The sequence below is a fragment of the Natator depressus genome, chromosome 11 (genome assembly GCF_965152275.1).
Source record: "Natator depressus isolate rNatDep1 chromosome 11, rNatDep2.hap1, whole genome shotgun sequence".
NCBI classification, from domain to species: domain Eukaryota; kingdom Metazoa; phylum Chordata; order Testudines; family Cheloniidae; genus Natator; species Natator depressus.
Window position 1 is genome coordinate 31,807,658 of NC_134244.1, and position 27,858 is coordinate 31,835,515.

Sequence of the window (27,858 nt, forward strand, 5' to 3'; positions counted from 1 at the left end):
AACTGTGGAGGGGTGATAGATGGCACACATATTCCAATTTTGGCACCAGACCACTTCACGACGGAATACATCAATAGGAATGGGTATCTCTTCATGGTGTTGCAGGCGCTTGTGGATCACCGTCGGCATTTCACTGACATCAACGCGGGGTGGTCTGGGAAGGTGTATTGTGCATGCATCTTCAGGAACACCGGCCTGTACAGAAAGCTGCAAGCTGGGACTTTCTTTCCTAACCAGAAGATTACAGTGTGGGATGTTGAAATGCCCATAGTGATCCTGGGGGACCCTGCATATCCCTTATAGCCACAGCTCATGAACCCTTACATGGGACACCTGGATAGCAGTAAGGAGCAGTTCAACAACAGGCTCAGTAGGTGCCGGATGACAGTTGAATGTGCCTTTGGCAGATTAAAGGCACACTGGTGATGCATTTACAGCAGGTTGGACCTCATTGAGGATAATATTCCTGTGGTCATAGCTGCGTGCTGTACATTGCATAATCTCTGTAAAACTAAGGGTGAAAGGTTTGCTCAGGGGTGGAGTGCTGAGGCAGACCGCTTGGCTGCTGATTTTGAGCAGTCAGATACCAGGGCTGTCAGAGGAGCCCAGAGGGGAGCTATTTGAATCAGGGAGACTTTGAGGCAGCACTTTGACAATGACCACCAGTAACGTATATCTCTGTCTGAGTTGCTTCAACGTTACATGACATGTAGTTTTCCTAGGGGGCAATGCTGACACTGGGGCTTTATACTCCTGTAATAAAGTGATTAAAATGCCTGTGCATGTATTGGCGGTGCCTGCAATCTCAACTTGTAGGGAAAAAAAAAGAGATGATTTACCATTATAAAAGTTTGCTTTTATTGCACAAGAAACAGCGCGCACACAAACACAGAGATGATTGGCAGGAAAGGAGGAACCAGGGAAGGGCAGACTTTCACAGCTGTGTGAGGTCCAGCTGTCCTTGTGAAAGTTGTCTGCAGGAGTGGAGTGAAGGGGAAACCGAGAAGTCCCCGAAGGTGGAAAGGCCTGCGTGGGTGGACTTCGGGGGGGGCACGGAAAAGAGTTCAGAATGTGCTGCAGTGGAGGTCAAGCACTGATCTGCTCAGTCTGCAGCTTTATTAAGGACTTCAGCGTCTGCCTTTGCTCCTCCATTACTTTAATCATCCGCTCAATAGAATCCTTAACAAATGCGTGATTCTCTTCTGTCCTGCCGTTCGGCTTCCCAGCACTCCTTTCGTTCCCTTTTTTCTGCATTGGAGCACTGCAGAACCTCCCAGAACGTGTCTTCTTTGCTGCATCTTGGGCACTTTCTTATCTGGCAGAGATGCCTGGCTGGGGTACGTGGGGTGTTCCTGAAGGCCACATCTAGTGAAGCACAGGGGACAATGCACAGAAGTGAGATTGTTCAATTCACGCACAGCATTGAAACATTTCTGTTAAATATACCTTTTGCAACATTGCCATCACTTTCTCACTGAGCCTAGCCAGGCACACATCTCTGCGAACACCCAAAGCATGGTGAGTGTTGGTGGTGGGGTGGGGGCTCCACATGGGGAAAAGAGCACACACTCTTTGCAAGGGTCGTGGTGCAGCACTCAAGGGAACAAATTTTAAAATTCTCCCACACTTTTCCACAGGCGGGGGTAATTCTAGCAGACATCTCAGTGCCAAGCGTAAGCAGGGAAATGAGAGTACATCTACTCTATGCTTGTGGCTTCCGCCCTGCTCCCTATGCTGCTCCCCTATGCGCCGCTTTGGTCCCTGCACAAGTGATTGCCGAATGGCGCAGCAAAGTTTTCTACAATGGGCAAAGGAACAAAGCTGCTTTGCCAAAGAAACTGGCAGAGGATTACTGAGTACCTGCAAAAAGAAAAAAGAAAGAATACAGACTAACACGGCTGTTACTCTGAAACCTGAGTACCTGCAGGAAACCTTCCTGGAGATCTCTCTGGAGGATTCCCTGGAGATCTTGGTATGCATCAACACCCTAAATAAAATAAATACCCTAAACAACGCCCTAAATAAAAGTGAGCTTAAAATGTGAAGCTTTGCAAATAGCAGATTGCAGCTGAAGTTGTGGATAGATCTTAAAAATCACAAGAGCCACAGATATTTCACTTAGAAACATTGCCCCTGTTCGTAATATAAAGGTACAAGGGAGGAATTTTGCCACATACACTTACAATCTCCTCTTAAAAATTGCTTATGACAAGATAAGCGTGCTTCAGTCTCTAAGGGCTTAACAGGACTCCCTGCCTGTCTTGTGGATGCTCAGGAAAACGTATTATAAAAAAGGGAATCTGGGTCAAAGCAAAGGGTGTGTCTTGTCCCCTCCTAGCTAGTTAAATCAGGGAAAGCCTATAAGAATTCGCAAAAAGAAAAGGAGTACTTGTGGCACCTTAGAGACTAACCAATTTATTTGAGCATAAGCTTTCGTGAGCTACAGCTCACTTCATCGGATACATAAAGTGGAAAATGCAGTGAGGATGTTTTATACACACAGACCATGAAAAAATGGGTGTTTATCACTTCAAAAGGTTTTCTCTCCCCCCACCCCACTCTCCTGCTGGTAATAGCTTATCTAAAGTGATCACACTCCTTACAATGTGTATGATAATCAAGGTGGGCCATTTCCAGCACAAATCCAGGGTTTAACAAGAACGTCTGAGGAACAGTGGGGGCGGGGGGTAGGAAAAAACAAGGGGAAATAGGTTACCTTGCATAATGACTTAACCATTCCCAGTCTCTATTCAAGCCTAAATTAATTGTATCCAATTTCCAAATGAATTCCAATTCAGCAGTCTCTCGCTGGACTCTGGTTTTGAAGTTTTTCTGTTGTAATATCGCAACTTTCATGTCTGTAATCGCGTGACCAGAGAGATTGAAGTGTTCTCCGACTGGTTTATGAATGTTATAATTCTTGACATCTAATTTGTGTCCATTTATTGTTTTACGTAGAGACTGTCCAGTTTGACCAATGTACATGGCAGAGGGGCATTGCTTGCACATGATGGCATATATCACATTGGTAGATGTGCAGGTGAACGAGCCTCTGATAGTGTGGCTGATGTTATTAGGCCCTGTAATGGTGTCCCCTGAATAGATATGTGGACACAGTTGGCAACGGGCTTTGTTGCAAGGATAGGTTCCTGGGTTAGAGGTTCTGTTGTGTGGTATGTAGTTGCTGGTGAGTATTTGCTTCAGGTTGGGGGGCTGTCTGTAGGCAAGGACTGGCCTGTCTCCCAAGATTTGTGAGAGTGATGGGTCGTCCTTCAGGATAGGTTGTAGATCCTTGATAATGCGTTGGAGAGGTTTTAGTTGGGGACTAAAGGTGACGGCTAGTGGCGTTCTGTTATTTTCTTTGTTAGGCCTGTCCTGTAGTAGGTGACTTCTGGGTACTCTTCTGGCTCTGTCAATCTGTTTCTTCACTTCCGCAGGTGGGTATTGTAGTTGTAAGAATGCTTGATAGAGATCTTGTAGGTGTTTGTCTCTGTCTGAGGGGTTGGAGCAAATGCGGTTGTATCATAGAGCTTGGCTGTAGACAATGGACCGTGTGGTATGGTCTGGGTGAAAGCTGGAGGCATGTAGGTAGGAATAGTGGTCAGTAGGTTTCCGGTATAGGGTGGTGGTTATGTGACCATCGCTTATTAGCACCATAGTGTCCAGGAAGTGGATCTCTTGTGTGGACTGGTCCAGGCGGAGGTTGATGGTGGGATGGAAATTGTTGAACTCATGGTGGAATTCCTCAAGGGCTTCTTTTCCATGGGTCCAGATGATGAAGATGTCATCAATATAGCGCAAGTAGAGTAGGGGCATTAGGGGACGAGAGCTGAGGAAGCGTTGTTCTAAGTCAGCCATAAAAATGTTGGCATACTGTGGGGCCATGCGGGTACCCATAGCAGTGCCGCTGATTTGAAGGTATACATTGTCCCCAAATGTGAAATAGTTATGGGTGAGGACAAAGTCACAAAGTTCAGCCACCAGGTTTGCTGTGACATTATCGGGGATAATTTTTTCATGGTCTGTGTGTATAAAACATCCTCACTGCATTTTCCACTTTATGCATCCGATGAAGTGAGCTGTAGCTCACGAAAGCTTATGCTCAAATGAATTGGTTAGTCTCTAAAGTGCCACAAGTACTCCTTTTCTTTTTGTGAATACAGACTAACACGGCTGCTACTCTGAAACCTATAAGAATTATTGCCCAGTGTTTTTCAGTTGATGTACTTTTTGTTCCACGGACAATAAAACAAATTCTGAGGAAAGGGTTTTGTAAGACTAATGGCTCAAACTTTATTTCCCTTTCCTGGCTGGTGAAACACCCACCAGCTTACACTGCCCAAACAGTAGTTCCTACAACTCTCAGTCCAGGTTAGTCCAGCCAGTTCTCTCCAGTCCTGAGTAATGTCACAGTGGGGGAGAGGCTTCAATAGGCTTTAACAAAATCTTTGCAGATGCCTAGTAAGCAGTGTATGTTAATGTGCTATGGGGAGTGTCATGTACTTCTGTACTAGATATGGACTGGCTACAGAGCTTGTTTATATATGCTAGATGTGTTCAGTATAAGATCCTTTAATGCCTGCTAGAGATGGCTCAGTTTAGCTTAAATAAAGTATTTTACACATAGTGCTACTTAATGGCTGAACAGTAGAATACAGCTTAACATTCCATTACACCACCCTTCTTTAACTTCTACATTCCTACTATTTACAATATTTACACTATCACACTGTCTTTGAATTTCAGTAGGAATCAGTCTAAGTGTCTCTGAAGTGTACTGGTTTTCTAATTACATGACCCGAATGCATAAGAACTTAGTTGACTGACCATGGTCGGTTTGGAATCCTTGAGTCGTCATCTTGTTCTGCATTTGCCATCTGTAGCATTTGCTCTGTTGATTGTCGGTTCTGAGGTCAGGAACAAACTGTAGATGTCAATGGTTTCTGTTGAACTCTCAACTGTTGGTCTCAACCATATATGATCTGGGCACTGAATTATTTTTCTTTATGACAGCTGGAGTTGTCCATCCCTTTTCTCCATCCAATTTGATGCAAACACAATCACCGAGTGCTAGACCTGGCAGTTTTTTAACTGAGTGACATCCGTTGTAAGTGTTCATAAGCTCTTTTAGCCTGTTTATCCGATTTCGCTACTGTATTCATGTCTGACCACTTTTGCGATAGATTCTTTTCCAAAGTTGGAACACTAGTTCTGAGTTTTCTTCCCATCAGGGGTTGTGCTGGACTATATCCAGTAGCTGTTATTCATGTTGATATGTAACTCAGAAGAGCAAGGAATGGATGTTCCTGCTGTAGGATTTCCTTGGCTATCTGTACAGCATGCTCTCAGCCTCTCCATTCACTTGTGGGTAATGTGGGCTGGTAGTAATATGATCAAAAATCATATTTTCTTCAGAATGACTTAAATCCTGCTGCAGTGAATTGTGGTCCGTTGTCTGTCATTAGTTGTTCTGGAATACAGAAGTGAGCAAAAATGAACTTTAGTTTCTCGATAACACTGTGACATGTTATGTCTTTCATTATTTCTATATACCTGGAAAAATAGTCACTACAACCAGGTAATAACGCCCTCTGAATTTCCATAAAACTGCAGCTAGTCTCTTCCAAGGTTTGTGTGGTCGGAGTATTAGTACACTGTAGGGTTCAGCATTGTCTCAAGTTGATTTGTACTGGATCTCCTTTCAAAAGTCCAATATCAAATCTTCCATTGAGTTCTTCAACCTTTCTCACAAGGCCTATCATGGCTGCCACTCTGTGGCTGAGAAGATTGCTAGTCTTTGATCCTTTGAATACATGCACTCTGAATGCATAGCTTTTATCTTAGTAAATTGTTTCTGTGGTGAACTGACCTATTTCGGTCTGACTGGTTTCTTTCATGGGGGCAGAGTGGGTGGCATGTTTAGGTATTTGAGCTGTAGCTCACGAAAGCTTATGCTCAAATAAATTGGTTAGTCTCTAAGGTGCCACAAGTACTCCTTTTCTTTTTGTTGTTTTGTGTATGTTAAAGTGCATGAGGAAGGCAAATCTGCAGAAGTGTGCCTTGCTTTTGAGCTGGAGCATAGTGAGGTTTGTGGGAGGTTTCAGACCTTAGGAGAGAGAGCTTTAGCCACTAAGAAAGCCCTTTCTCTTGCCAGACAAGCTTCACCTTTGTGGTTGGTGACCAGTTCCATTTTCCCTGAGCAGTGCAGGTGTTAAGGATAGTTGAGATCCCTGAGGATGAGCCAGTGTCTTAGGCCTCTGGCCGTTAGCACTTTGAAAATAAGAACCAAGACCTTAAAATGACTGTGGTGCTGTACAGGGAACCAGAGCAGAGAGAAGAACACTGGGAGGACATACCGGTACTCTTGGTAACTTGAACAGCTGGCTGCAGCGTTCATCTCCAATTGCAGTTTTCTCAGTTTATACTCACAAACCCAAATAAATTGCTTTGCCATAATCCAAATAATAGGAAGCAAACGCAAGTATTATCGTGGCCAGGTCTGTGGCAGAAAGGATGGGGCAGTCTTTTAGTTGTGCCCTCTGTCTCCTTACACACATGACCCCATTCTTTTTTTCATGCTACCCCCTACTCCTGGAACAGCCTCTCCCTTTCTCCCTTCACAGCCCTTTTCGGATCTTGTTTCTTTTGGCTTGGTTCCCTCCAATTACTGATCTCAGCTCCGCTTTGTCTCCTTTCTCATGCCTGATAAGATTGAACAGCACAAAATAGAAGTAAAAACAATAACCTGAATTCTCTGTAAATACTATCCAGGAAAGAAAGCAAGAATCAGAGGGCCTCAATGTGTGGGAGTTGGGGACTGAAGGTAGAAATAAAACACTGTTCCTGTGAGTGTGACTCAAGCAATTGTTTCTGTGATGTAGATGTCAGAAGCCTGTATGGCATTTGCATTCTGCTTTGTTTCACTGTCACCCACCCTGCCCGCTGCATTAGTGTGTGTGTGTGGAGAAGCAAACTGGCTTGTTTCTAGAAGATAAACACCTATGTCAATGGAGAACTGCAAAAATGAGGAATTTGGGAATCATATTGAAATGAATGTATCACAAAGCCAGGAATATGTACAACCAGCAAGAGTACAGAGAGAATATTGGACAAGGTTCAGAGTGGTTCTGTTCCAATCTGTTCTTATCCCTTTTGATTTCATTTACATAGTATTATTTAGTGTGTGGTACTTTCCACTCAAGTAAGAAAATAACTCCTCTGTCCAGAAAAGTGTATAGTCTAAAATAGACAAGTATCATAACAAACTATGAGAACAGACTACAGTGGACGTACCTCTTATAGTGAAGGAATGAGGACAAATAATAGAAACAGTGGAAAGAGAGACCAGCTCCTTAGGGTGCGTGGCGGCGAGTATCCTGTCTGAGGGTATTCTCATCTTTTCCATTAACAATACAGTCACACGGTGAGATTTTCAAAAATGCCTACAGCTGTTAGGAGCACAAATCCTGTTAAAAGACAATGGAACTTGTGCTCCTAACTGCTTAGGCACTTCTGAAAATCCCACCTGCAGCTCTTTCAGGAAGGACTTTAATTCTTTCAGTCTAACCTGCATCTCAAATGTACTGTGTAGTCATACAAAACCATGTAAGGATGTTATAAATCAGAGTGTTCCTGGTATGGACTATAAAATGCAAAAGTTTATCCCGATTTACACTAAAATGAAACCTGCACTTGTTTGTGAAGCACTTTGAGACAGAGTGATCATTTTGCAGTTGTTTCTGAAGATAAGGAAGGATCTAGCTAGTAAGCACTGATCCACAGGGTATCATAAATTCCTGCGGTAAACCTTTACTATTACACCCAATCTGATTGCTAACATTGTGGGTGTGGTCAGACATAGAGATCTAACAGTGTGTTAATAAAAGGCCTTATGAAGAACAATGAAAACCTGCCAGTCACCCGTAGAATTGTTGCCTCAGGAAATTAAACAGCAGACACTCATAGTTCTGTCAATGAACAGAGGAGAAAACAAAACATTTGTTCTTCCACTGGGAAGTTCTTTAACTGTAAATATGTTTAAATTGGTTCTTTACCCAACGCAAAGAGATTTAATCATTGTAAGAATGATGATCGTCATAATCCATCCTCAAAAACATTCCCAAAGAGAATACTAAGAATATCGGCAACACTTTACCCTGGAAGACTTGTTGGCTCATGCAACCCAAACCAATATGAAAACAACTCTTGCTGTGCTGTCTGTGGGATCCAGTGAGCTTAACAAAAAGGTGTAGAATTGAGCTGAGGGAGTGGGCAGAGGAATTTTTCACTTCTATAGGGAAGCTCCAGCAATAACCAGTAGGGGATGTGATGATGTGAAAAATTATCAAAAGGGGGTAGCACTTCATAGAGGTGCCACAAGAGAAGAAATAAATAGCTCATTTAAAGATATTGCTGTGCTGAAATACCAATAGTCTTCTATACGTTATTTATAGCTGTGGGGAGTGACACCACAGAGTAGAAGGGGAGCCCAATTAGTGTGGATGGATACAAAATTTCAGTTGCTGACTACACCCTTTCTGAACACAGGCCAGTCAAAGGACATAATAATACAGTGCTCGCTAGCAAGGTATGTTGTTATATATAAAAATAGAAAGGAGTCCTTGCTTAAGTGGTTAGACTAGGCAGATAAATCAGTTATAAAAAATGTTATGGGTATGGCAGAAACGCATAAGTGAGAACATTAGAGCTGTCTGGTCCAAACAGCCTAGAGGCAGCTGGGCAATGCAGCACTATCCTGACACATGTGGGAGCCAGTCTCAGTCTCAGTCCTTTGCTCTTAGGTCAGTAGGAAGTGTTAGTACTCTTAAGGTGCAGCATGCTTGGCTCTTTAGAAAGGGAAGGATGTGCTTGACACCATTCCAGTGGCACTTAAGTAGCTTGCCATGAGACAGCATTGATTTGTCACAGATTAACCATAGATTCAACAGGCCCACTGATCCAGGCCAGGCCTCTGAGGCACAGGGGAATTGGATCAATCTGGGATCCGCTTTACAGGAACATAACAGGCCGAGTTTCCCCTGCCCAGCAATCTCCAGCATAGTCTCTATTTATGTCTCTCTGTCTTATATGGTACTGTGATGCTGTATGATTATAGATGACAATTTATATCACTGTTGTTACCGCTGTTATATAATTGCAGCAAATCTTGTACAAAGTATGTCATGTAAGGTATCAGTAGAAAAGTTATGAATGTCTGACTATGATTATCCTGTTTATATGCATGTATCATCTTTGTATCTGAAGTTATTAATACGTATTTGTATTTCAAACATGTGTTGTGTTCCTGGGTGACATCCCCCAGATAGATTTAGATCAGGGCTAGACAGCTATGTGTTCATGGCCCACTAAGGACACTCCACTCTCACAATGGGCCATTGAAGAAACCCAGTAGGACTTTCTTATGGATGTCTCAGACAGCCAGGAGCCAATGGCTGCCCTGTGATTCAGCAAATCATGCAAGGACATGTGATGAGAACATGTAACCTGGACTCCATCTTTGTCAGTAACTTTCCATACACAGGGGCTGTGGGCTTTGTTTGGGACAGTAACTTTCCATGCACATGGCAGAGGATATAAAAGATACCTGACACATCTCCATTTTGCCTCTTTCCTTCTTCAATTCTCTGGACTATGGATTTACAACTAAAAGTAGTATTTTGAACTATTATTCTTTAGTTAGTTTACTAAGGATTGGCTGATAGCATGATATTTGGGTAAGATCTGAGATACCTATTGACCTGGGGGTAAGTGTATGATCCTTTGGGATTAATAGAACCTCACATATGGTTAATTGGGTTTTCAGTAACCTCTCACTATAGTAAACCTGTTTATCTGGATGACAGCCAAGGGCTGGAATGCCTAAAGCAGACTGTGTTTGGCTTCTGGTTAACCACATGGTAGAATCATAGAATCATAGAATATCAGGGTTGGAAGGGACCTCAGGAGGTCATCTAGTCCAACCCCCTGCTCAAAGCAGGACCAATCCCCAATTAAATCATCCCAGCCAGGGCTTTGTCAAGCCTGACCTTAAAAACTTCTAAGGAAGGAGATTCTACCACCTCCCTAGGTAACGCATTCCAGTGTTTCACCACCCTCCTAGTGAAAAAGTTTTTCCTAATATCCAACCTAAACCTCCCCCACTGCAACTTGAGACCATTACTCCTTGTCCTGTCATCTTCTACCACTGAGAATAGTCTAGAACCATCCTCTTTGGAACCACCTCTCAGGTAGTTGAAAGCAGCTATCAAATCCCCCCTCATTCTTCTCTTCTGCAGACTAAACAATCCCAGTTCCCTCAGCCTCTCCTCATAAGTCATGTGTTCCAGACCCCTAATCATTTTTGTTGCCCTTCGCTGGACTCTCTCCAATTTATCCACATCCTTCTTGTAGTGTGGGGCCCAAAACTGGACACAGTACTCCAGATGAGGCCTCACCAATGTCGAATAGAGGGGAACGATCACGTCCCTCGATCTGCTCGCTATGCCCCTACTTATACATCCCAAAATGCCATTGGCCTTCTTGGCAACAAGGGCACACTGCTGACTCATATCCAGCTTCTCGTCCACTGTCACCCCTAGATCCTTTTCCGCAGAACTGCTGCCTAGCCATTCGGTCCCTAGTCTGTAGCTGTGCATTGGGTTTTTCCGTCCTAAGTGCAGGACCCTGCATTTATCCTTATTGAACCTCATCAGGTTTCTTTTGGCCCAATCCTCCAATTTGTCCAGGTCCCTCTGTATCCTATCTCTGCCCTCCAGCGTATCTACCACTCCTCCCAGTTTAGTATCATCCGCAAATTTGCTGAGAGTGCAATCCACACCATCCTCCAGATCATTTATGAAGATATTGAACAAAACCGGCCCCAGGACCGACCCCTGGGGCACTCCACTTGACACCGGCTGCCAACTAGACATGGAGCCATTGATCACTACCCATTGAGCCCGACAATCTAGCCAACTTTCTACCCACCTTATAGTACATTCATCCAGCCCATACTTCTTTAACTTGCTGACAAGAATACTGTGGGAGACAGTGTCAAAAGCTTTGCTAAAGTCAAGAAACAATACATCCACTGCTTTCCCTTCATCCACAGAATCAGTAATCTCATCATAGAAGGCGATTAGATTAGTCAGGCATGACCTTCCCTTGGTGAATCCATGCTGACTGTTCCTGATCACTTTACTCTCGTCTAAGTGCTTCAGGATTGATTCCTTGAGGACCTGCTCCATGATTTTTCCAGGGACTGGGGTGAGGCTAACCGGCCTGTAGTTCCCAGGATCCTCCTTCTTCCCTTTTTTAAAGATTGGCACTACATTAGCCTTTTTCCAGTCATCTGGGACTTCCCCCGTTCGCCACGAGTTTTCAAAGAGTACTGCAGAAGCTCTTTTGTACTGACTTGGTGAATCTAATTATAGAATAAACCACCAGTTTTGGGGGATTGTCTGCTCTGTTTTTTGCAGTCTGCCCTGAGTGTGGCATTCTCAGTGTGGTCCATTCCAGGCGCTCAGGCACTGTGCCCATCACTCAAGTAAGTGAATGCATCCCAGCTTTACGCCTTGGGCCCAACTTTTTGTTCCAGGCCAATGCAAAGGGGCTAGAAACCCAATGGATCCAGCCTGCTGGGAATACCCCTATGTAATAGAAATGCTCAGTTAGCTTTGACTAGTACAGCAGCTCTATGCCATCCCCTTTCAAACTCCTCCACTCAGGGGGCTGCCAGTGAGAAGGGGATATGGCTGGAACACCTTTGTGCTCTGGATATTGCTGGCTGCCAGAACTGCTTCTTTGGGCTACTGGCAGCAGGGCATAAAATAGATCAGCTCTTGGACTGTTCTACCTTATACTGGGGGGGCATACTGTTTCCCAGTCAGCCCCAGAGTTGAGAAGCCACAGAAGGGGTATCAAGTCACACTTATCCCACTCTCTGTCACCCCTCTGCAGTGATTATAGCTCATCCGGACCTGAGAATCAGGCCACATATCTGCAAAGAGCCTCCCATAACCGTCACATGACAAACCCTCAACTCTACTCCCCAGTACCCAGAACAATACCATACCCTCCCCATGAGCACCACAACTCTGACTCCAGGATGCCAAAATCTGAAGCCTGATCAAGCTAAGATTAAAGAATGGTCAGCCAACAGGCAGTCATTTATGATATGACCCTCTCTTGCATTTGTTTGAGATCTGAGCCCATTTAAGACTTACCTTGAGCCTGAACGGCAGGCAGCTGCATCTAGCCCTTCCCTGCTCCAGACGTGGTAGAAAAGCTGCAGGATTTCTGAGGGTGTCAGAGTGCAGATTAGAGTTCCCGGTGAGAGCAGTCCCCAGTGTAGGCCAATCCTTAGGCATCACAGCATCCTGTTTGCTATAACTATTCCTTTGTACATCCCTAGTATTGGGAATCGTCCTTAAGTGTAAGCTTCCCTGTTGGTAATAAGCTGATTTTTTTAATTTTTTTTTATTTTGCTGCTTATTCTTCACTGTATTGCTTTACAGAGTGAATCATAACACAGGTTTTTTTTTTACATTTTAATTGGTTAATTTCTTTTTCCAAGATTTTTGCTCAAGGTAGGCATAGGCTCATTTTTCTCAAGTTTGAAGAGTGTGAAATGAACTGTTCCCTTACATATCCCCATACAGCAATCCCACACCACCATAGGGGTTTGATCTCCATTAGAGTTAAGTGAAAAAGACATCTGGCTCATTATAAAAGACTCATAATCAGGTTGCTGGAGTGGAGCACAATTCATTGACCATCTACTAAAATGATTCAGACTGTCAAGTAATACTAGAATCAGCCAGCTCATCCCCTGTGTGGTCAGAGAGATGGATAGGACTGAGATCACTATCTAGCATGAAAGGATAAATTACTCTTGATACCAGGAAGAAAAAAAAAGAACCATGAGTGGTTGACATGGGAACAAAATGTATAATCCTTTTTATTTGGCTGTAAATCCCCCCCACATTCCTATTGATCCAGATCCTATTTAAAGCTGTCAGTCACTCTCAGAGATGTTCCTGTGTTGACTTAGCAGAAGAGGATTTATCTAATTCAAAATTTTGCATACACTTACAATTCACTATAATGAAATAAGGATCAGGCCATTCAGCAACTGTCAAAAATGCATTTAGAGTGATTTGAGGACTTCAGTAACTCAGCCAGAGGTTAGGGGTCTATGTCAGGAGTGAGTGGATGTGGCCTGCAATGTACAGGAGGTCAGACTAAATGATCACGATGGTCCCTTCTAACCTTACAGCCTTGTCTATTTTGTCGATATCATTAGGCCCATAGACACTGGAAGTACTGAATGAGCATTTATTAACAGTTACAGACATGTTAATTGTAGTGGGCTCTGGTCATGTCTGCAATACTAAAGGTTGCAAAACAAATTCCATTATAACCCCCACATCCATTTTTCATATCCCCATAACACTCTGCAAGACTCCCCCTTTGGGATGAAGTATTCTATTCTGATTCTTTGTCTGAAGGTGAATTTTCTATAAAAGACTGAGCAAAACCATTTGAGCTATATTTGAGTTATGGGACAGTGGAGGGAAAGCTTTCCCACTGTAAAAAAAAAAAAAAAAAAAAAGGAAAAAAAAGGGGTAAATAAATTCTAACCACACTTGGTTGAACTGAGCTAAAAATGGCTGAAGTTTGTAACTTAAAATTGAATACGTGGATAATAGCCCTCACTGTGCCCTAATGACTTGACTAGATTTGATAGAGAAAAAGTTATTCACAATTGAAACATCACATTTGAGCATGCCCATTGGGCATCTGCTAATATTTTAGTGGGGCTCATTGGTGCCTTGGAATTCACTGCACCTTTTCCTAACTCCTGGAACAACCTGCATGAGGGAGATTTTAACTGTCCCCCTGATACACACATGGGGCTAGATTATGCAGTTTGCATTCATGCCTGTCTGTTAAGAGCTGATGTAAAAAGTTGCACAAAGAAAGCCATTTAGAGTGCACTACAAATTTTATGATTCTCGAAAACCATAAGCAATGCTATGTATTCTTGAGTACCATCCGACTGGCCCCTTATCTATTAACTATTTGTATATAGAGAGAGAGAGAGACACAGAGCACTCTCAGAACACTATGTGGAGGCAGTTTTGGGGCACCATCTGGAGAAACCAGTCCTCAGGAGCCATAATATCTCCCAAGGCTGCTGGCTGTACACTCTGTATCACATATTAGGATAGTGAAGATTGCTTCCTCCAGTGTTCTGACCCTGCTCTGTGCACAGTGTGGAAGGTGATAGTGGGGTTCCTATGTCCGTGTCTCCTTTCCACCTTTTTCCAGGTGATAAGTTCCTCAGAAGATGAAAGGACTGAGCAATCTCCGTTCATGAGGACTGCTTTCATGCTTTTCCTTTTTACAAGCTGCATAAAGGGGAGGTTTCTTGCTTACTTCCCCTCATCCCGACCAACACACCTGAAAAAGGATAGATTATGAACTAGCCCACAGAAAAAAATCCTCCCAAAATCTGCCATAATGTCAGGAATAGGAGTATGGGCATGACGACATTCCTGATTAATCAATTTTAGGATCTTTTACAGTTTTGATAGAATTCTGAACACTGCCAATTCTAACCTTTACTTTTATAAAGATTATTTTTCTCTCTTCTTTCATTATGTAGTTACATCAGTCACAATGTAACTCCATGCCACTGCATTGCTAGCCAAGCCTCGTTCGAAACTGTATCCAGCCAAACATGAGCAGCATCAATTCAACGTTTTCCCTCTCAATTCACATCAATGAGGTAGAATTTCAAATTCTAGCTTAGACAATGTAAGTAGTAACATTATTAAACACATAAGAAATTTTTGTTTCGTTAAACCTGGGAAATGAAATGCAAACATCTGTGTTAACACAACATTAAGTTTGCACAATTACATAAAAATGTCTAGAAACACACAAAATGTTCTGGAAGCTGTACTAATTCCTCTGTGTTGTGTGTGTGTGTGTATATATATATATATAAAAATTTCTGTTCTTCTTGTTACATGTGTTGTTAAAATATAATAGTTTATGTCATAAAATTCACAAAATGTCCAGTGTGGCCAAGTTAATGTTGTAAGAACCTTAATATTTTTTTTTTATTTATAACTGTATAGCTCTAATGCTGCATTAACTGTTTGTAGCATTTTGGAGAGGGGAATGGAAGTGGGACTATCTGTGCCGGGGGAGAAGACATCTGATGAGTCACAGAGAATGGAAGCAAAGTGGAAGTAATGTCTTATCTTCCTCCATTGCATACAATTCAATAGTTATCGTGAAAAGTGCCAATAACTTTTTAGTATTTGGTTTATTTACAAATTCTACCATTAGCCCTTCCAGGTCATTGTTATGTGTAGGGAGAACACTGGGTTGAATATAAAGTTTTTCAAGTTTTAATGTTATATTACATAGTCACAAAAAAGTTATACATCTCCTACAAATATCACCAAAAAAATGATTTTCAGTTTTTTAGATTCCTGCAAAGGATGTTCCACAGGCAGTTACAAGTTAATAGAAAATTCAGGTTCATCATCCAAGTTGAAATAGTTTGTATTTGACAGTCATTCTGTGAATTTTCTTCTTTTATTAAGGACTCCACATATCACTATAAGTGTAAAACAAAATACAACTTTAACTATGAAACCCCTACATCAACTCCATAATGTCTTATGTAATGGTACATACAGAACACCAACTTACAGTGACTTACAGATGTATAACTTACACCACCTCTTAATTGGATCTTCTGCATGCATATATGGAAAACAAAGTGCTACTGGCTCATAAAATTAATAGTTTTTAATAGTCTATTCACTGCTTACAGTATCTATGACCTAATAATATTGACACCCTAGATAGACCAAGTTCAAATGTATTTCTGACCATCACTGAATGGTGTAATCCTTATAATATACATAAACATATACTTGCTCTTAAAACATTAATTTATCTGAGAGTTTGGGCAATGCCAGTAATATAAGGGTCCAATCCTGCAAACAGACACTTGACTAATTCTAGGAATAAATTTACTGAAGTGTGTAAATGTATGCAGGATCAGCTCTTTAGCATTAATGGTCCAGGAAATACCTGTATCATGTGCAGTTGCCGGAGAATTTGAGTCTACTTATATATTCCCCACCATGAAGGACATTAATCACGTGTGAGTTCTTTTTATACAAGACCCATTAGAAAATCATGGTAAGCAATGCTAGAACATTATCATTGAACTATTGAATGTCACATGCCCTCTAGTGGCAAACAATACTTATGAAAATTTACTCTTCTGTGATATTTCTTCAGAGAAAATAGAAGAGAGATGAAGGGGAAAGATATGCAGCATTGCCAACCCCAAACATTCAAAAATCATAAGATGGGCATAAAAATCACAAGATGTAAAAAACACATGGTGGGTGCTTTTTATTTACCTTTTGGTAGTACAGGCTTTAGGGTTTCTCAAGTTTTTTTTCCCACATTCATGAAGGCTGGAAACTCTGAGATTCTCACATAATCAAAAAGAAAAGGAGTACTTGTGGCATCTTAGAGAAAGTGCCGCAAGTCCTCCTTTTCCTTTTGCGGATACAGACTAACACGGCTGCTACTCTGAAACCTCACATAATCAAATGAATCCAAAAGTTGGGACTTGGAGAAATACACCAAATATTGGGAGCACTGACAGTTGTGGTTATGATGATCCAGCAGCAACTATGGAACCTGTGCAACAGGTTGCATAGAGCTAAGAGGGTCTGTCACAGGTGGGCCATTTAGAATTGGTTCTCTTACTCCCCCCAATATATTGATGTTACATGCTTTTCACAGGCCACTCAGGTTAGATCAAACAAGTCTAGCCCAGCATGACATAAAGAGGTATCTGTCTGATTTTGTCTCTATTCTGTGAGAGCAGCCAGAATCCATGGTCAAAACCAACTAATAAAAGTAGATCCTCTATTTAAACAAAGAACAGAGTTTGCTCTGGCCAAGGCAACAGCATAGTGCCTAGGCTTGTCACAAAATTTTGACCCAGATCTGAATCTGGATCTGAACTTCCTCAGAGTTCAGGAGGGCTATTTGAGCCCCTTGTAGAGATATGGGTTACCTAAAAAAAGTATAGATATGCAGCCAACACACATAGATATTTGTGGAATGTGAAATGTTATATATACATGAGTTGTTTGCAGTGTTGTTGTCAGGGCAGTCCCTAGCCATTTTGGTGCCCTACACAGCCCCCCCGCAGGGCGACTGTATGAGGCCCCAGGCCTCTGCGGGGGGGGCAGGAGCACGCTTGGGGGACAAGGGGGAACCCCCCCCCAGCACTCACCGCCAGAGCAGGGTGGAGTGGGTTGGGGCCGGGTCGCTCCACTTCCTGCCGCCTGGTGAGTGCCCCAAATTTCCTAGTGCCGTACGCAGTTGCGTACTTTGCGTATGGGTAGGGATGGCTCTGGTTGTTGTAGCTGTATTGGTCCCAGGGTATTACAGAGACAAGTGGGGTGAGGTAATGACTTTCATTGGGCCAATTTCTGTTGGTAAAAAAAACAAGCTTTTGAACTACACAGAGTTCTTCTTCAGGTCTGGGAAAGGTATTTGGAATGTCATGGCTAAATACAAGGTGGAACAGATATTGTAAGAGACCATTGAAGGTGAAGTAGCCAGATAAAACCTCTACAATCATAGGACAAAAAGTAGAGGTTAGTGGATTACAGATTGTTGTAATGAGCCATAAATCCAGTGTCTTTATTAAGACCATGATTTTTAGTCTCTAGCAAAGTTATGAATTTAAGCTCCCAAGCTAATCTTTAGAAGGCGTTGTGCAGGTTTCCTGTGAGGACAAGGATGGAGAGGTCAGATATGGAGTGACTGTTTTCTGAAAAGTGTTCACCTACAGGTGACACGGTGTTTTTGTCTTTTATCATTTTTCTGTGTGAGTTCATTGGAGAGCACAGTGATTGTCTGGTTTTACCCCCAGAGTTGTTATTAGAGCATTTAGTGCACTGGATGAGGTACACCACATGTTGTGATAGGCATGTGTAGGACCCATGGATCTTGAAAGATATGTCATAATAATATTGGAGATATGCCTGCAGGTTTTGCCTCTGTTGTTCTGGCAGGGGCTGGTGCTGCTTTGAGTTGGTTGGTCCTGGTCTGTGGAGAGCTTGCTTCTGATGATGAACTTGGCTAGGCTGGGGATTTTTGAAGGCCAGAAGAGGGGGACTTGGGGAAGATTTTTTTCAGGATGTGGTCCCCATTGAATATTTTTAATGATACCCTGTAGGGGTTCCAGTGTGGGGTGGTAGGTGAAAACTAAGGGTGTGTGGTCAGAGGTTTTTTTTCCATATTGAAGTATTTTATCTGGGTATTTGGGTGGCTCATTCCATGATAAGATCTACTTTTCTGGTTGAATATCCTTGTTTGGTGAAAGCAGTTTAAAGTGTAGTAAGTTATATATCCCGAGCTTTCTCCTCAGAGCATGTTCTGTGGTATCTGAGTACTGGGCTGTAGAGAATAGATTTCTTGGTGTGTTTGGGGTAGTTACTGGATCTGTGAAATAAGTGTGGTGATCCTTGAGTTTCTTGTATATAGTTGTCTGTAGGGTTCCATTGCTGAAGCTGATCATGGTGTCCAGGAGTTGATGCTGGTGTAGGAGTGCTCTAGAGAGAGTTTGATGGATGGGTGGTGGTTGCTGAAGTTGTGTTGGAAATCTATGAGGAAGTTTAAGATCATCTGTCCAGAGGATGGAAATATCATCAACGTATCTCAGATATATCATTGGTTTCACAGTGCATTTGTCCAGAAATTATTCTTCAAGGCAATCAGTGAAGAGGTTACCATATTGGGGAGCCATCCTAGTACTCCTGGCTGTTCCCATGGTTTGGACAAAATGTTTGTTGTTGAATGTAAAATAGTTATGGGTGAGGATGAAATGGATGAGTTTGGCAATGTGTCAGCGATGCCATCATTATAAGGGATGTTGGCATACAGGAAAGTGACATAAATTGTGGCAAGGATTTTCTTCTGTGGGAGATTGCTAATGTTGTGGAGTTTCTGGAGGAAGTCAGTTGTGTCCTGGAGGAAGCTGGCCCTTTGTGGTGAGTGGTTTGAGGATGGTTTCTATGAGTCCTGATATTCCTTTATTACCAGTGCCATGGCCAGATATGATGGGTCAGCATCATAGAAGGTCACTGGGGTGGGTTTGTGGAATATGAGATTGTAGAGTTTCTCTTGGAATAGTTTGGGGAAATATCTGATGAGGTCCTTAAATTTCTGGTTGAATTGTGGTGGGGGGGTCCTCTTTGAGTTCTTTATAGTAGGTAGTGTCAGAAAGTTGTTGGTTGGCCTAATTAATTTAGTCCTCATGGTTGAGAATTACTATGGCACCCCCTATGTTTGTTGGTTTGATCACTATCTGGTAATTAGATTTCAGGGACTGTGCAACTGTCCTCTTGGCAGTGGAGAGATTGTGGTGGATGTGATGTTTGTTAAGGATTTCATAGTCAATTTTTTTCCTGAAGCAAACAATGTTATGATCAAGTGGGATGTCCACTGTGGGGTGTCCAGTCAAATGATTCTTTTTTCTTATGACCGTCTGTAGGGACATGATAGTTGTGGGTGGTGTCATCATTGTTGTGAAACAATTCTTTCAGGCAGAGTCAGTGAAAAAATTCTTCTAGTTCTCCACATTAGTATGGTATCAGGTTCTGTGATGGGGCAGAAGTTAGGTCCCTTGGAGAGTACAGGTACTTCAGCTCTGGTTAGGGATAGTCTTGATACATTGATGATGTTGGGGTGTCAAGTAATGTCCATATGGTGGGTCCTGGTGCGGTGATTTCTCCCAGAGATGGTGTTGTGTGGGTTGTGGAGTTGTTGTAGTGGTTCCACTATTTGATTTTCTGTTGGATGACTGTCATGAGGGATTTTTTAAAGTTGGTTTGGGTTCTTTGCATGATCTCCAGGTGAGTTTACTGATTTTTCCTTCCAGTCTGTGGCAGTAGCTGATAATGAGTTCTCAAATGAACTCACATGGAAAAATTATAAAAGACCATATCACCCATGGGCAAACATTTTTCACAGAATGATCACTCCATATATAACCTCCCAGTTCTTGTACTCAAAGAAACCTGCACAACACCTTCTAAAAATTACCCTGGGAGCTTAAATTCATAGCTTTGTTAGACACTAAAAATCATGGTCTTAATAAAAACACTGGATTTATGGTTTATTAGATCATCTGTAACCCACCTTTTTGTCCTATGACTGCAGAGATGTTAACTGGCCACTTCATCTTGAATGATCTCTTACAGTGTTAACTATTTATGCTAAACAATCTGTTCCACCTTGTATCTTTTCCAAACCTGAAGAAGAGCTCTGTGTAGCTCAGAAATTTGTCTCTTTCACCAACAGAAATTTGTCCAATAAAAGATATTAGCTCTCTAATATATATATATGTGAACATTTATCTAAGTACTTATGAGAGCTATGAGTCTCTCTGAAAATATATCCACCCTCCTTTACTTGTTTTTTTCCATGCTTTTAGGTTTCTTATCTGTCATGTTGCTTAGAATGCATATGGTTCACATTTATTATGAGCTACCATGATGACAGGCACCTAAAAACCTAAGACGTAGAGCAACTTTAACTTAAAGGTAACAAACTTTGTTTATCTATTAATCAAAAATGAGTCATGTTACTGCACCATAATGCTTTTTAGTCTCCATTGTGCTCCTGCCACATAGATAAATGGCTGCATTGACTCCATTAAGAGAGAGATTGCCTGTCACTGGCGGAGCTTAAGAAAAAACTAATAAGATTTCACATTTCCGATGTCACACACAGGCGTGAGCAGGCTCAATTTACCAGAGAGAGGCCAAAAATCAGTAATTCTGGAGTCTGAAAAGCCATGATTCCAAAGAAAATGTAGTTGAGAAAAACTGCTGTAATGTCATGAGGGAAGGATGTGAGCAAATGGTATTTTTTAAATGAGAGCACTGAATTCTGAAATTAATCACAGTGGTAGGAAGATCTGACATAAGTTTAAAAAGACAACCAGGTCTGTAGCTAAAGTACATGTTTGAAACCCAGGAATCTATTTGGTATGATTGTTCTGGATAGCTTTTAGCCAAGTTAGATTACATTTCCAACAGACTGAATGTCAGGCTGACTCTTGATTTTGCCAAGTGATTTTTTTTTTAATCTTTTGCAGTCAGGAAAGAATGTCCTTGTAACATTCTGTGCTATATTATGCTATACTATACTAACTAAACATGGTTCTTATACCATGCTCATCACTGTAGTGTCTAAGAACCTTCCAGTAATATATTAAGCAACATGTCTATACAGCTGTCATGTGTTGTTTATTCTCTCAACCTTTCCCCAAGGCAAAAATTGTGTGCAATGGAGTATTTTGTTTTGGGTATGGTGTGTTTTGGGGTTTTTAAAAAATATATATGTTGCTGTGTATGTATATTAAAGAAGGCAAGGACCTTGCACTAGGAGTGGAAGGCGGTGTATTTTGTGATGGTCCTTAGTTCTGGTGGGAGTTCATTTCACAGTCTCAAACCAGGTCCCAAGAAAGTTCTGTCTTGCACACATGAGCTTTACTCTTATTGTAGGATGTATCACTGTGTCAGAGGAACTTAGTTATCAACCACAGTATCCATCCCAGAACTTTAGGCAATCTTTTAAATATCCTGGACCCAAGTTATGAAGCACCTTGAAGATAAGGATGGAGACAGTGAATTTGATTTGAAATTCTATGGGAAGACAGTGTGGATTTGCGTGTGGTAGCCTCAGTTGTTGAGGAGATATGTTGCAGTGTTCTGAAGTAGTTAGAGTTTCCTAAGCACTGAAAGCTTCATGCCTGGTTACATCACATTGCTTTAGTGAGTCAAGAAGTGACAAAGGCATGAATAACTGAGACCAGATCATCACCCACCAGGACAGCATGGAGTCTTCTAGCCAACTGGAGATGATAGAAAACATTATTTATGGAAGCTGCTATGTGAAGCTTAGTGTCAGCAAGGAATCCAAGAGTATTCCTTGACTACAGACTAAACTGACCAATTATATGTGTGTATTTTCAACCACAGGAGACTATACTGTGGCTGCAAACTGTTCAAAATGCTTTCTTCTGTCCACCAGCATCACCTCTGTCTTACTTGTGTTTGGTTTCAACCAGCTGTTCTTCCTCTATGAGCTGATCTCATCCAAGCACTGAGATACCTTTGTGTGGTGAAGGATAGGTAAAGTTGTGTATCACCTCCATACTGCTGGCACTTGGGTCCATGTTGTCTGACCAGTTCACCTAGAGGTTGCATGTAGAAGCTATAAAGGATTGGAGAGAGAATTGATCCTTCTGGGAATCCAGAATTGAGGGGTCTACTAGTGAGGTGAATTTACCCATCATTATTTGTTGGGAGTGTCCCTCCAGGAAGGACTCTGACCATTTTAGCACATTACCCTGGACTCCTACCACCTTTCTCAGACAAGACTGTAGTATCTCCTGGTCAACAGCATCGAATGCTGTAGAGAGGTGAATGAGGATGAGAATGGAGGTACATCCTCTGTCCATTGAAAGAAGAAGATCATCCACCAGTGCCATTAAAGTGATTTCAATTCCACATTCTGGCCCGAATCCAGATTCACTGGGTCTTCTACTCCTCATCCTGTGGGTGGAGTGTTGTCATTCAAAAGGCTTTGGAATTTGTTGGAGTCCATTAGTCTTCAATTATCCTGATTTTACCATGGTCTTTCTTGCTGCCTGAGAGCTGGAGGGTCTCTTATCACAGCCTTAATGACATGATGGTCTGTCTAAGACAGCAATTGGGTTGTGATGTCCTTGATCTTGACAGCGAGGCTGAAGATCAGGTCCACAGTGTGACCAGCTGTGCATGGATTACACCAGAGATGACCTGTAGAAGTCCAAGGGAGGCAAGTGGGAAGATGAATTTTGGGGCTTTTGCATCTGTGGCCTTGTCAGTATGTGTGCTGAAATCTCCCAGAACAAGAGGTTTGGGGTATTTTGCCCCCATTGCCAACAAGGTATCAGTGAGCTCCTTTATGAATCTTTTACTCTGTGGTGATCTATAAATGAGCACAAAATCTATATTAATCTTGAAAAGACAGCTGTCACCAACACTAAAATAATCCCAGAGTAGCCAGCTTCAGAGAACACTTAGAAGTGAATTCTTTACCAGTTTCATGTGGTATTTTGCATCTTTTGTCTAAACTAACTGTCATGGGGTGTATAGATCCCATGCTGTCCTGGCAACCACTGTTCCCTCTAAGCTGTGCACGTGTGCGTGCGCACACAGATCCTAAACCCCGCGCACACGGCGAAACACCGCGCACACACAAATTTGCACAGAAGACATTTTTTGTGCACATGGCCTGTCAAAAATCAGAAGGGACATTGCTGGCAACCAAGGAGTTAATGCAACAACCATCTGCCATTACTTATTGGCAGCCTCACAGGAGCTAGGAGAATAAACCAGCTGAGAAGCAGAGGGGTGGAGTGGTGCTAGAGGAACAAGCAGGCTGGAGAAGGACAATCCTGTCAGCAAGCTTATGAGAAGCCTCCCAGAAACAACACCCCAGAGCAGGGATGACTGGATCAACAGGCTGGAAAAACCTACAGCACCAAGGGAGGTAGGAAGGAGCTCAGGGCATAGCAGGAGGAGTTGCTGAGGCTTGATTCTGACTGCCTGGTTAAAGGGCCCTGAGCTGGAACCCAGTGGAGTAGGCAGGCTTGGGTTCCCCTACCGATCCCTCCACAAAGACTTAAGAACCAAAGAGATTTCCAGATCCCCTGAGGACCAGGACCAGCTAATCTTGCCAAGTATAAGGGGAAACCCATATACACCAGCAGGATTGAATGGGACCACCATAGAGATTCACACAAGAGGGGCTGACTGACCACCCCACCAGACCAAGTGTACTCTATGCCATGCTCCATCTGACCAAAGCACACCAGCTCACACTAACCATCCCATGGTCCTGCTTCTGTTCTAAGCAATCCCCAATTTTTTAGAAAAAAATTTATTACAAAACAAATCCCATTTCAAATTTGGTCAATCACAAAATTACTAACAACCAAAATCTAACACCAGCACATGCATCTCTTTGAATGCAAATGCCAAGTTAACTACTCTCTGAAATCTGATACTTATGGGCTTGATCCTGCTCCTGCTGAAGTCAACCACTGACTATAGTGGGAGTAAGAGCAGACCCCAAGTCCACAATCCCAAGGTTGTGGCAGTGCCCCTTCCAACTCAATGAGATCAATATGTATGACTTTCAATTAAATTTACAAAGTCTAATAAGAGAGCATCAAAAGATATGAGGAAATTTTTTCTTAGCCTAATAGCCAACCTAATGAACACTGTCAGGAAATATCTAAACCAAAAAGTCTAGAGGAGCTAGAAGAGATCAAATAAAACCAGAAATAACTTACTTAATAATACTTCTCTCGGGAAAGCAAAGCTGGGATCAAGGAGTTCCTCTTTAATGGCCACTTATTTGAACTCTGGTATCACTTTGGGCATCAAACTGATGTTATCTATCTGTGCTCTGAGACGTATTTCTCTCTGAACACTCCGAGGACACTCTCCAGGAATATGATAAAGTCTGATTCAGACTTCATAGGCAGTAGAATCACAATAGAAAAGGGTAGATTCTATTCATGCTATTGTTTTCATTCATTTGTTGAACTATGGAAAACTGAGATCCTACAATTCAGTTTTTCATGTGAGGAAAAAGGGGACTCATTACTCCAAATAGCCTCCCACCCATAGCACTGACTTTTGTATTTGCCGGTGAGTGCTTTTGAACAGTTAGGTGTGTTTGGTGGGGGCGGCACTGCCAGTTTTGGGGGGAGGCTATTTTCAGCATATTTATACACTTCTTTCATATTTTAGTTATTGAATGTGTGTCTATCATTGGTATCTTTATTATTTTAATAATGATTAAATTGTTATGAACTACATAAGTACATTATCCTGAATTATAATATATTACATTCATTTCAATCACCTGTAAGCTGTCTTCACTAACATCCCAGTTTAAAGACATTATGTCTTACTGTAGCTTTCTGGATGAAACTGTCAGCAATCTTATTTACATCTAGTTCCCTGGTACAGTATTGATGCACGTTAAGGACAGCTAAATTATTCAGTTGTGTCTGTCCCAATGATGACTGGAGATAATTTTTAAGTCTTCTGAAGCTGGAGAATGAGCATTTTGCAGTTCAGGATGATACACGCACAGTAAGAAGGATCCTTATAAATTTGCATAGTGCTTCCAGAGTACTGCAAATGACTCCAAGATCTCTTTCTTGATGGGTAACAGCTAATTTAGATTATTAGATTGTATAGTTAGGATTATATTTTGCCATGTGCATTACTTTGCATTTAACATTGAATTTTATCTGCCATTTTGTTGCCCAGTTTTGTGAGATCCCTTTGTAACTCTTTGCAGTCAGCTTTGGATTTAGCTATCTTGAGTAATTTTGTATCATCTGCAAATTTTGCCACCTCACTGTTTATCCCTTTTCCCAGATCATTTATGAATATGTTGAACAGCACTGGTCACAGTACAAGCCCCTGGGGGACACCACTGTTTACCTCTCTCCATTCTGAAAATGGACCATTTATTCCTATCTATCTTTTAACTGGAGTGCCTGGCAATGCTTTTGAGATCATCCAACAATCCTTAATTTAATTTAATGACAAGTGTTTTGTTATCTTAATCACCCTGCCTCTGTTTATAAACGAACTCCCTGCCCCAAGGGCAGTAGCTGGGAGCAGCCCAGAACTTATCACATTCCACACTCAAGCTCTGTCTGGGCTAAGGCATGTGCTGTTAGCAGACCTCAGGTATGAAACTCAGGGAGGCCAGGAACCACTATGGCTCATAGGTGCTGAGCTCCCCCTATTTATTTTCCGTGGGTGTGTGAGCTCCGGAGCACCAACAAAGTTAGTGCCTATGCTCCCACCTGTTAGTGAAGCCTTCTAAACTAACTTACAATTTGACAATGAGGGATGAGAGGCCCATTATGCCAGACACTGTCCACACACAATCCCCATTCCAACAAGCTTACAATCTAAATGTATGATAAATGACAATAGGTGTAGATAAACAAAAGGGGAATGGGAAAACAGCAAGGTAATGGTGAAACTATTGTATTTGGTAGAATAAGCAGAAGTTATGGCATCTTGTTAAATTTCATGTACAATTACGAGGATATCTTTAAGTTCCCCTAGAAGTTACACAGCGATTGATGCACAATGGTGCTTCACCTACTGAGAAGATTTTTATGGCAGCCAGAAGGTTTGTGGATTTTGGTACTGGGACAACAGGATGCATTTGGGAAGGGGTGGAAGTTCATTTAGGGGAAGGTTTTTGAAGATTTCATTCCCCACCCGAAAGAGCAGCAGACTCAGGCAGGCATCACTGTTGGATCATATTAAAGAAGTTCTGTATTAAAATCACAAATGAGTTTGATTCCCCATAGTTTAAATTCCAGGGTATTACTAATTAAGAGGTCTCTTGGTTTTTGGTCTCTTGTTTTTACTGTTTCTCTCCCTCTCTGTGTGAAACTTGCAAGCTGCTAATTGTGTTAGTACATCCTAAGACAGAACATCCTAAGACAGAGTCTGTTCTCAAAGCAATACTTTGCAACAACTACTCACACAGAGACTCCCTGCCCTTTTGTTGTATTTATCTTGCTTTGTTAACAATTGTGATTAAAATAGAGATAGAGGATGTATGTGGATGGATGCTTGGTGTGGATAATAAATGAATGATCAGGGAGGTGTCAGCCTAAGAATCCAGTGTCCATCAGCCAAAGAAGGTATCAAGTGGAAACACCCAGAGGCCCCCTGGAGGGCAGACTGGAATCCACCCAACAGCCTCAAGGATGGGAGAACCGAAGAACAACACGGAGCCATCAGGAATGTGCCATCTGCTGACTGATTCAGCAACAGCATGATGAAGCAATTCCCACAGACTGGCATAGAAATAAATTCCTATAAAAATGGACTCTAGAAACTGAGAACTTAGGGGTCTCATTCTGCAAACCAACTTCCAGGAGCATCAGATGTGCATCTGACAAGGCCCTGCTCCCTCCTCATGTCCAGGCTTGGCACAAGCAACTCTAAGGCTGGTAACTATGATAACAACCTTGCAGAACCTGTGTGTGTGTCTATGAATGAATGTGTGAATAAATATGAAATTGAATGGAATGTTATAGCTATAAGTAACTGCTTACTATGATTCTTTCTGTATTCACAATAAATGTGGCATTTTGCCTTATTCCCTTTAATAAGATCCTGCTGATTTTTATTTTATTGGCATAACATCACAGCATTGGTTTATTTTCAGTTCATATTTTGAAAGTTATCTTCCAAAACATAAGATCTAACAACTTTTTTATGAGACTTGAGATTCTCGAGGACCTTTATGCACCAGTTTCAAAAAGGACAGTTATGTTGCAATTTTCCCAATAGCACAGTTGCATTATGCACAGGGCTCTAGCGATAATATCATTCCCTAACTTGATTCTAGATGCATGTTGTCCTGTCTAAATTAACCAAAACAGTGTGTTAGAAAACTGATGCCCCTACCCATATCAGATAATCATGAGCCATCACAATAAGAACATATTTGTTCCTTAACACTTCCCCTCCCACAATGTAATACATATACCTTTGAGATCTGGTTTTATCACTGTTGTTCATTCTCTGTCCTCCACACTGTTATTCCCTGTTTCTCCAGCAGCTCCCACCCCAACTTGAGCCTGGCTATGAGAGCACAGGACCTTCTCCCATTGTAGCCCCATATCCC

At 42.0% G+C, this 27,858-nt stretch overlaps 1 long non-coding RNA gene across 2 annotated transcripts in view; it reads right to left on the reverse strand.

Annotated features, from left to right (window-relative positions):
* Positions 1-906: 906 nt before the first annotated feature.
* The window catches only part of LOC141995895 (uncharacterized), a 77,671-nt gene continuing 50,719 nt past the window's right edge, over positions 907-27,858 (reverse strand). The window contains exons 3-5 of one of the 2 annotated variants that reach the window (XR_012641428.1): positions 12,225-12,297; positions 4,828-5,470; positions 907-1,365 (exon numbers count right to left, since the gene is read on the reverse strand). This is a non-coding gene — a long non-coding RNA (uncharacterized LOC141995895). The remainder of the gene's footprint in view (positions 1,366-4,827; positions 5,471-12,224; positions 12,298-27,858) is intronic. The other variant, XR_012641427.1, reaches the window with a different exon arrangement.